General features: G+C 47.3%; 1 protein-coding gene across 1 annotated transcript in view; it reads right to left on the bottom strand.

The window, feature by feature from the left end:
- Positions 1 to 10,838, bottom strand: part of LACE1 (lactation elevated 1) — a gene marked incomplete at its 3' end in the record, with an annotated part of 156,454 nt that overhangs the window by 42,214 nt on the left and 103,402 nt on the right. The gene's annotated exons all lie outside the window — the stretch shown is intronic.

Genomic DNA, 10,838 nt, shown 5'->3' with positions numbered 1-10,838 from the left:
AATGCCTTGCAAAAAAAGAAGTTTTCTCTAATTGCATCACCATCCACAAAATGCACATTGGCCAAGAGTTGAGCATGTCCACTGATATCAGTAGACTCGTCAAGTTGCAATGCAAATTTCTCACTGATACGGATCTTTTCCAAAACCACACTTTCGATGTCTGCAGACATGTCATTAATACGTCTGGAAATTGTGTTGTCTGAGAGAGGGACTTTGACTATTTCCTTAGCTGCTTCAGGTCCGAGCATCTCCTCTGCAATAGCTTTGCAGGCGGGAAGTATTAATGTCTCTGCCACAGTGTGCGACTTTTTTGACTTGGCTATAAGTTCAGCAACTTGATAGCTAGCTTTAAGAGCTCTTTCATTTACCTTTGTGGTTTTTCTCATGAAAGTTGCCTGTTTCTCCGTGTTTTCACGCAGGCGAACAAAAAAGTCCGCATTCTTGTTTTGAAGCGAAGGGTGTTTCGTTTGGAGATGGCGTTTAAGTTTACTTGGGACCATAGCACTGTTAGATAGCTTTTCACCACACACCACGCACAGTGGAGTTGGTTTCTTTGCATCTCCGGTGAAAGTAAATCCAAATGAAATATAGCTTTCGCTATATTGCCTTGTGCCAGAGAATTTGCTTGAGCTAACCATCTTTGCTTTCTTTTGATCCCCACTCATACTTGGGCTCTCATCTGGCTCCGAATTTTGTTCAGAGTCCAGTTCTTTCCTTTTCAAAAACTTGTCCATCACTGCAGTATCTGCTCCTGTCTCACTGTCACTCAGTACTTAGTGCACTTGTCTCCTCCAAATAGTTGCTCAGTCAGCGCTCTTCTGCTCATGGCTCCTCCAGATCCATCAGTCAGCGCTCCTCTGCTCATGTCTCCTCCAGATCCATCACTCAGTGCTCTTCTGTGCTGCGTCCGCGATAATCCTCCAGAGTCCAGATCCATCGGCGCTCTTCTGCGCATCGATCTACTGCGATGTCTCCTCCTGTCAGTGTAACAGTGACACCGGAGCCATTTATAGTCCGTAACATTCTAATGATTAGAATCTAATGATTGGTCATTTTTTGTGAGCCGAAGCCGCATGTTACAGATGAAATTGGAATTTTTCCCACGGCACACCAGACAATATCTCACGGCACACTAGTGTGCCGCGGCACAGTGGTTGAAAAACGCTGCTCTAAACATTCTTGCCTGGAAAGCAACGTTTCAGCGTCATTGCATCAGCCATGATGGATGAGTCCTTGCTGTCTGCTGTTTTATTACAGGCTGTAAAGTGATTAGTAATTGGCGGTGAAGGATTTATTTGAGTCTTCCCTTTTCTCTGGCCAGTTCTGCCCATGTCCTGGAGGAAAAAGTGCTTTGTAGTATCGGGTAGCCGTGATTATTGCCAGCTGGAGTCGGGAGCCGAACTTTTAGGCGTCCGCCATTAACTTTGCAATGCCCCGCCCGCTGACACTCAACTATATTTGAGTTTCTAAGATGGCAATGAGCAGGGAGCTTTCGTGCTAGCGCTGCCACAAAAGACCAAGTTTAGACCAGCCAGTGACTGTCACCAGCTAGGATTTTTGTCCAGAGAGCTGAACTTCAGTGACTGGTGTGGGGTGAAGAGAAAACTTGTAACACCTACCACCTCTATTCTCGGCACGACCCCAACGCGATATGGAGCTCCTGGCTGGCCTGGTCCAAATGAGAGCAATATCTGGCGCGAGGCTTCTGCCGGTGTGGAAGGTGCAGGTGGCAGCTTCACGAGTTCTGCTTCTCTGAAGTGGCGGCCATCCTGGGGCTGACACCAGGACTGGGACTTTCCTTTGGCGATGGCCATGCATGTCATTGTAGCTGCGGCACCTGTATTGGGTGCTAGGGCAGTGGCTGGAGGGCCTGGGGAGGGTCTCTTCCTTTCCCGAAGCCTCTCCAGCCAGGCCGAAATCCACTGGGCACTCCTTTCTATCCGGCTGGACTGCAAGTGCAGAGGTTTTCAATCATGCTGGGACTTTCTCATCAGACCACAACACCTGGAGCTGGACAGCCTGGGCAGCCAAGAACAGGGACGAGCGGGGAGCGGAGTCCAAAGTCGGAGGGAGTTCAAGAGCCAGAGTGTCTTTGGTGTCTTTTTTTTTGAGCCCCCGAAGGGAATTTTTTAATTATTTTTATAAATCTACAATACTACAGATATAATAAGGGTGGGGTACTACATATATGGGAGAAAGGAAAGAAACCAACTATACCTAAAAACCCAAAAGAGGAGATCCTCAATAAAGCTTAGTTACATTAAGTCATAACTCTTGTAAAACAATATGAATTGAGTCAAGTTTTTCACACATTTTCACTTTTCTTTAGCAAATTTAGCTGTTCAGAAACCATACCCCCCCCCATCACCACATGTATGCATCAGCAACCTCGGGGCACAATACAGAGTCCTTCAGCCTCTATTTCTTTTTTCCTCGTCTCTTCCTCAGCTTATAGGGGCTTTGGGGAGCTGCAGCTCCTTGCGCCGCCAGAGAGTCCTCTCCGGAAGATTCTGTCTCTAATTCCCCACTCGAACTGTTATCGTCTTCTTTTCCTTCCTCCTCTTCTTTCCCCAGCTGAGTCTTTAAGAATTCTTTGGCTTTAAACACTCTAATCTTGGTTTCCCCCATTTTCAGGGGTGTTCCAGAAACTGCTTTTAGGATTGCATCCCTTATGTGCCTCTTCGAGAATCTCACAACAATCTCCCCAGGCAGATTATTCTTTTTATATATCCTGAATATGATCGATAGACCACATCAATTTCGCTAAGTAGCAGTTCTGCCATCATTTCTGTCGCTGGGGCCAACAATTCACTCATTAGCTCTTTAGGATTCTCTCCCGATTTTTACGGCACACCCTGGAAGCGAAGGACCATGTTGGCCTTATCCATTTGCACCTGCAGCCATTTATCTTCCATTGAAGTTTGCTTTAACTCCAACTTTTGGACTTTCTTCTTTACTTTTTCCATTGTTGCAGCCACCTTTTTGATTTTCTCACTGTCTTGCTTCATTATCTGTATCATATCATTCATCTCGGTTTGCTGTGCTGTCAACTGGTTTTGCTGCACTGTCAGATTTTTGGTTACTTCCGACATTTTTTCTTTGATGTTATTCAACTGCTCCAGCAGAGGGCACATACATTCCGCTACAGTCTTTGCTAGCTCATTTGTCACTTCCGTTTTAGGGCTCTCCAGTCCTTTTACTTTTGAAATCAGCTTGTCTTTGTCCCTCTTGCCTGCCATCTTTGCCGTTTGTTTACTCTTTGCAAAAGTTTTTAAAAAGTCTCTGCAATGTGCTCAATCACTTCTCTACATTGGTGAGTACATCTGAACAGTTTACTCCGCATCTCTGCTCGCTCCCCCCCTTTTTGTTTAAAAGTCCATGCGCATGGGAGGCGTTCCCCCCCACTCGCTTTTCCCGTTCCGCTAGTTGGAGTGGGGAGCGTCTTTTCTTTTAAAATTCATTTCTCGGTTGACTCAAGTTCATAGCTGGTCGTCCGACCACTCTTCTTTTAACGTTTTAAATGCTCGATCTCCTGCGCTTGACCCGGTTAGCTTCACTAGTGCTTAATCAGCCTCTCAGCTCGAAGAACCACTGGAGCGGAGGGGAACCTCGATTCTCTGGCATTCCTCCAATGAAGAGGCTACCCCTCAAAGCTCCTTGGCCAGGACACCTTCGCCGGTACCCTGGGGGGGCTAATGAGCCTGCTTGCCCCCTTCTTCGGCCAGAGTGCGGTTACCCCCCCCAGGAGGTCCAGGAGGAGCGTCCGCAGTCATGGAGCCATCAACCAGAAGTCGTGTCTTTGGTGTCTTGACTAGAACAATGAAGAGAGGCAGCAAGATATTCCCCCCAGACACAGACAGGCTGGACTGGAGAAGATCCTAAGACTATTCCGGCTGGCAAATAGAAATTTTACAACATAGACCATCAATGCAGCTAGTTGCTGTTGGTCCAAAGAATGCAGTGCAATAGCCCTAATTAAATTAGATCATAGTGACTAGTAATTGTCTATAGTAGTTAGAATAGTTAATTAATTAGGAGCTAAGTAGTTAATTGAATAGGTGAATTTGATTGAGGTAATTGATTATTTAATTAATTTGATTAGATTTATTTGGCTACAGAACCATCCTACCAAAATTGATTATAAATATTTTTATAATTTTTATTGCTATTATTGATTAACCCCAGAGAGCACTACGGTCAGGGTCACAAAACCTATTGGCCCTCCCAGGCCACAAGGATGCCAGGCTGGCTGCAACCAGGGCCAGGACTTCCTCGGTAGCGGCTCCATACTGGTGGAATGAGCTCCCAGAAGAGATCAGGGCCCTGCAGGACCTCTTACAGTTCCACTGGGCCTGCAAGACAGAGCTCTTCCACCAGGCCTTCAACTAGGAGCCACCACCATTACCAACAACAACTTATAGAGCCTGGCCCTAGGTTTGTTATTGACAGCCTGTGCCCACTGATTTTATATCTGAGAAGATCAGCAAGCTGAACATTTAGACAATTATGGTTTGCACTCATGAGGTACTGCCATCTTTATGACATCAAATAACACTCTAGTACTTTAATATTGTATTGTTTTTAATGAACTGCTTTTAGATGTTTTATGGTAATTTGATTATTTGTGTATTTACCCTGTGTAAGCCGCCCTGAGCTTGCCTTGGCGGGGAGACTGGGGTATAAATTGGAATAAATAAATAAATAAGTAAATAAACATATCTGTTCTTTCCACCAAGCTCCAATAGAGCCGTGAAGGACTGGTGTCTGGAGGTTCTAGGGGACTGGATGAGAGTAAGCTAGCTAAAATTAAACCCAAATAAAATGGAGATGCTATGAGTTATGGATAAAGCTGATACAGGAATAGGTGATCAATTTACACTGGATGGGATTGTACTCCGTCTGAAGGAGCAAGCTCACAGTTTAGTCATGTTCTGGGATACCTCATTGACCCTGCATGCTCAAGTGATAGAGGCAGTGTGGAGTGTGTTTTTCCAACTGAGTTGGTTCACAAGCTGTGGCCTTTTCTGGAAAGGCAAATCTGACCACATACACACATATTTGGTGACATTCTGTTGGATTAAGTGGCCAGGATGCTTACAAGGAATGGCCACAGCAAGCATATTAGTCCTATTGTGGGCTAACTGCAGTAGCCAGTGTACCAGAGGTTGCCAGTGTGTTTGCAGGCCCAGTACAAATTGTTAAAAGAACACTTCAGCTGCATCAACACAGTGATGATCCTCTGTTGTGGAACCACTAGTGCTGCAATTGCCGAGGCAGTCTACAGCATCAATAGAGCATCCACATGGAAATTTCCTCCATGCTTTCCTTGGTCATGGCCACTATTCCCTCACCCAGCATTTAAAAACATTAAGTATTAAATCACTACTGTGCTATAACGATATAGCACTATAGTAACTACATGACATAGCAGTAACGTGGTGCCAATGTGGGTGGAAGATTCAAAATTAGGCACATTTCTATCCACACAGCATGCAAAGCCCCTTGGACTACAATATTTCAGGAAAGATTGTAGTAAAGTATGTTTGGGAAAGATCAGACAAACTGGGGAGGGAGCAATGTGTGGATGCTCTGGAAAACAGTGCTCCATTCTGACAGCCAACGAGAAACAAAACATCCGTGTTGGTGCTATTTTTAAGGTCCTACATGGCTTAAATGCAAGGTAACTGGGTGGACTGCCTCATTCTGTAAATACTGATTCACGTTTTGAGGTGGGCCAATGAAGCCTTATTGCAGAAACCTCAACAGCTTTCTGGATGAGATCCAGAAAGGATGCTAGATCCTTTCCAGTCCGGTTTTCGCCCGAGCCATGGGACGGAGTCAGTACTGGTCGCTCTCACGGATGACCTCCGGAGACATCTGGATCGGGGCGGGACGGCAGTGCTGCTGTTGTTAGACCTGTCGGCGGCGTTCGACACGGTCGACCATCAGCTGCTTGCTCACCGACTGCTTGCTGAATTCGCTGACATGGGAATTCAGGGGCTTGCCTTGCAATGGCTTGTCTCCTTTCTCCAAGGTTGGGGACAAAGGGTGGCCATTGGGGAGCAGCAGTCCCGAAGGCACCCACTAGTGTGCGGTGTGCCCCAAGGGGCTGTGCTCTCCCCGATGTTATTTAACATCTATATGCGCCCCCTTGCCCAGATTGCCCAGAGGCATGGGCTAGGCTGTCACCAATATGCGGATGACACCCAGCTCTATCTGATGTTGGGCGGTCAGTCTGACTCTACCCCGGAAGATCTGGACCGGGCGTTGCAGGACGTGGCTGGATGGCATAGACTGGGTCGATTGAAATTGAATCCGATGAAGACGGAGGTCCTGTGCCTGAATCGGAGTGGTACGGGAGTAGGGATCCCACTCCCAGCCTTCGGTGGGATGCCACTAGTGCCAGCTCCGAGGGTCCTTAACAATGGAGGCCCAGGTAACACCCGCTGCCAAGGAAGCCTTTTACCATTTTCGGCTGATTAGGCAGTTGGTTCCCTTCCTCGAACGCAATGATCTGGCTGCAGTGATCCATGCTATGGTCACCTCAAGGTTGGACTACTGCAATGCTCTCTACATGGGGCTGCCCTTGGTGCAACTCCGGAAGCTGCAGCTGGTGCAGAGTGTGGCGGCCAGGCTGTTGATGGGTCACCCCCCCCAGGTGGGAGCACATCCAGCCTGTGCTTAAGATTCTGCACTGGCTCCCTATAGCATTCCAGATTCGTTTCAAGGTGCTGGTTTTGACCTTTAAAGCCCTTTATGGTCAGGGACCGGCCTACCTGAGAGACCGCCGTTCCCCGTATGTTCTCCAGAGAGCACTGCGATCAGGATCCCAAAACCGCCTGGACCTCCCTGGCCCAAAGGAAGTCAGGTTGATGGCAACCAGGACAAGGGCTTTTTCGTTTGTAGATCCATCCTATTGGAACGAGCTTCCTGCCGAGATCAGGGCCCTGCGGTACTTGTCACAGTTCCGCAGGGCCGTGAAAACAGAACTTTTTAGGCAGGCGTTCCACTAGGAGTGACACCCTACCAGCAGCGCCCTGTGTGAACTCCGATCCAACACGACCTAGCGCGGTGGCACCGCTGAATGTGTCCCTAAACTGCTCTATGAATGTTTTATATTGACTTGTTTATGTTTTTAAATTATGTATGTTACTCTATTACTGTAAAATATATATTGCTTACCAGTTTTTGGAAGCTGCCCTGAGCCTGCCTGGAGGGGAAAATAAATAAATAAATAAATAAATAAAATGTGAGTGGTGGAAAAACCCACAGGATGGCTTTTTCAGCAGCTACCACTGGATTTCATGGTCAGTTTATTCGGTATATCACCAACCCAATTACAAACAATACAAAAGGGTACCAATAATATATATAAAATATTTAAATATAAAACTGTGTTTGATCTGCATATGTTAATTACAAAATTACTAAAACTCTAAATTTCTACAATACTCTATCAACTGTTATTCAACTGTTGAATAAATATTATAGAGGTTATACAAGTCTACTCCCTATCATCTAAGTCTTCTGCATTCTTTCTAAAATTATACTACATGTGCAGCCCGTAGGGTTGGGCTCATTTACACATAAGGAAGATTCTTCTACAAACCTGGGGGAAGACGAAAAGTTGGTTTGTCTCAAATCAGCTTACAATCACATCCCCTTCCTCTCCCCACAACAGACCCCTTGAGAAATAGATGGGGCTGAGAGAGTTCTGAGAGAACTGTGGCCTGTCCAAGGTCACCCAGCAGGCTTCATGTGGAGGAGTGGGGAACCAAACCTGATTTGAGTCTGTCACTCTTAACCACTACAGAGAAAAATGGAGGGGAGTATAAATCTCCTCCTGAAGATTTATACTTTTGTCTGTGCTTGTGCAGACAATGCTTCTCTGATGGTGCCGCTGGTGGAATGGTGGTCGAGAGGCACTCTAGGCAGGGAGTAGCTGGTGAGTGGGCTGCCATGTGTGTTGCAGAGGATGGAAGGGCAAAGCATGAGGGAGGGAAACAGAGAGCTGCAACTGCAACTACAGGATTCCCTGGCCGGAAGGCACCGCTACTGTTCTGCCCTTGAACTCTGCCATTCCCATCATCACCGGGGGCCCGGTGAAAATCCCAGCATCACCAATGCATCCCTTGGGCCCAGCTTGGCTTCTACCATGACTGCCATGGCCCCTGGATCCATCTCTCAGCAGGCCCGCACCATCACTGCTGCCCCAGGTCTGGTGTGGCTCCTAACTTCATGCCCTCCTGGGCCCAGCTCTTTGCCTCATTGCTGGCCTGCACTGTCACCACCCCTTCTGCCCCCAGGCTCCTGGCATCACTGCCATGGCCCCTGAGCCCAGCATAGGTCTTGGCTCTCTGGTTTGACCTCAGCCAGAGATAAGCAAGGAGGCCAGCCCAACTTCTACTGGGATGGGAGGAGAGAGTGGGCAGAGCACCAAGGATAGGGGATAGGACCCAGCAGCAAGGATAAGGCTAGGGTGGGAAGAGAGGGGAGAGAGGAAAGGCAGGGGGAGGTAGTGCCAAGGACAAGGGGTAGGCAAAGAAACAAGGATGGGGATAGGCAAAGCAATGAGGATAGGGGTGGGGTAGGGGAAAGGAGAGGAAAGAAAGGCAAGGGAATGGGATGCCCCTCCCCGCAAGTTCTTTGTGGGTCCCTGCTTGTATATTCTAATCTGAGGTTACATAAATACAGATCAGATCTGTGAACAGACAAGACAGATCTTTCTAGAAAACTGAAAAACACTTCAGGTTTGCAGAAAGGTCTAAAATCTAAATCTACACACACAAACACACATAAGGGGGGGAATTAAAAACAACAAGAAGATAAAAGATAAAAAGAGCACTTACAGCTTTAAGAAGAGCACTTACAGCTTTAAGAAATTGATGCCCTCAGTGACCATTGCTAGGCAACCACAGCAGGCTTTGTTTCTGTCAGGCTGAAATTATTTTCCTATTGATGTTTTTTGTTTTCTGTTTTTAACTATACGTTAATTGTAATTTTACATGTTTTATAATGACTGTAAATCGCCAAGAGCCTGTTTGCAGGGTGGGCAATTAACAAGACAAATAAATAAATGGATGGATGGATGGAGGAATGGACTCTCTTGGCCTTTCAGAAAGGTCTCTACTGAGCCAAGCCCAGCAGCAACCACTGGGCAATTTGATAGCACACAACTTGCATGACTCACCTAGGTCTCCTTAGTAATATTTATCAGCAGCTACCGCATGATAGCCAGTGTGGTATCTTATATTCCAATAGTGAAGTTGGGAAATCTCTGGATAAATCCGGTGACTGGAGCTGTAACAGGCAAAACAGATCTTTCTACAAACCTGAAAAGGGCCCCAGGTTTGCAGAAAAATTTAAAATCTAAGCAAAATACACTGCGGGCTTTAAAAAATCTGAAAATGATAGCTTTAAGCAAGAGATTCTCTCAGTGGCTGATGCTAGGTAACAACAGAATTCCAGGCTGGGTTTCAGTGAGTAAAAGGCAGAGAAGGGGGTAGGGCACTTTCCAGGCCTATTTTACCCTTTGAGGGAAGACTCATTGTAGTCAGGCCTGGCTAGGGTTGTCAGCTCCAGTTTGGGAAATTCCTGGAGATTCTGTGGTGGAGTCTGAGGAAGGCAGGATTTAGGGAGGGGAGAGGCCTCAGCTGAATATAATGGTATTAAGTCCGCTCTCCAAAGCAGCCATTTTCTCCAGGGAGACAAATCTCTGTTGTCTAGAATAGAGTTGTAATTCTGGGAGATCTCCAGGTATCACCTGGAGGCCTGCAACCTTAGGCCTGGCAGCAACCTCTAAGTGACTTGACTAAGTCCGACGGAGAGGCTCCTGTCGGACTGGAGAGTGTGTTGTTTTCTATGCTTGTCGTTTTCCACGCCTGACTTGTGATCTGAGTTTGGCGGGGTGGTGTGTGAGAGGAGACCAGAGAGTGGAGTGCCCCCAGTGGATGAGTGTAACAGCGGTGGTTCTGCTCACTGGAGAGGGTGGTGTGCTTCGCCCTCTACAGCACGGAGCCAGAAGAGCCCTAGGAACATCGGGCTGGCTACATTGGGGAGAAGCCCTGGGATATTCACATTGGTACCTGCAGACAGGAAACTGGAGAAGCCCCAGGAACATCGCACTGGTATCTGGGGGGAGGCTCGAAGTGGAGAGCCACTGTCCCGGGACTGGATGTTATAGTTTAATTCATGATGATGAAATTGGTGGGAACGGCTGTGCTTTTACGTCTTATTAATTGGGGAGCATTGTTAGCTGTTGCTTAGTTTAGGATAATACTATATTAGTGTAGGTTAGGCTGACTGACTACTCACAATTTGGAATTAGATTGTTTTGTGTAGCAACTGTTAGGATTGATTTTGGTAAGACGGGAAGTGAAACTGATTGATATTCCAGCACTGGAAACAGTGGACTTCCACTTGACTATACTCAAGGTGCATTCTACTGCTATCGGCAGTCTGAGGCTTATCGAAGGCTGCTAGTACGGTAATGTCTCCCCAACAGATCCTGGTGCTCATGGGGTGGGGAAAGTATAGCGGTGGGTCTAGGCCAAGAGCTAAGGGAAGGGCACTGAGAAATAAGTTGGCTCGGTGTCCTTCCAGCCTACGACCCATCCCGAAGGTGGCCAGCGGTGGGGCTAGGATGGATAACCCCTCTCCGACATTGGCACTGTGCAATGCCAGGTCTGTAAATAATAAGACCATGGTCCTTCGGGACTTCCTGCAGGAGCAGAGGCTAGACCTGGCTTGCATGACCGAGACCTGGGTGTGGGACGGGGAGACTGTTGCTCTCTTCCAATTTGCCCCTCCCCCCGGGTCCTCAGTCCTTCAGTACAGAG

Source organism: Gekko japonicus, unplaced genomic scaffold (genome assembly GCF_001447785.1).
Source record: "Gekko japonicus isolate JY-2015 unplaced genomic scaffold, Gekko_japonicus_V1.1 scaffold1807, whole genome shotgun sequence".
Taxonomy (NCBI): Eukaryota; Metazoa; Chordata; class Lepidosauria; order Squamata; family Gekkonidae; genus Gekko; species Gekko japonicus.
The sequence above is the reverse complement of the archived record's forward strand: the minus strand, read 5'-3'. Positions and strand labels throughout refer to the sequence as shown.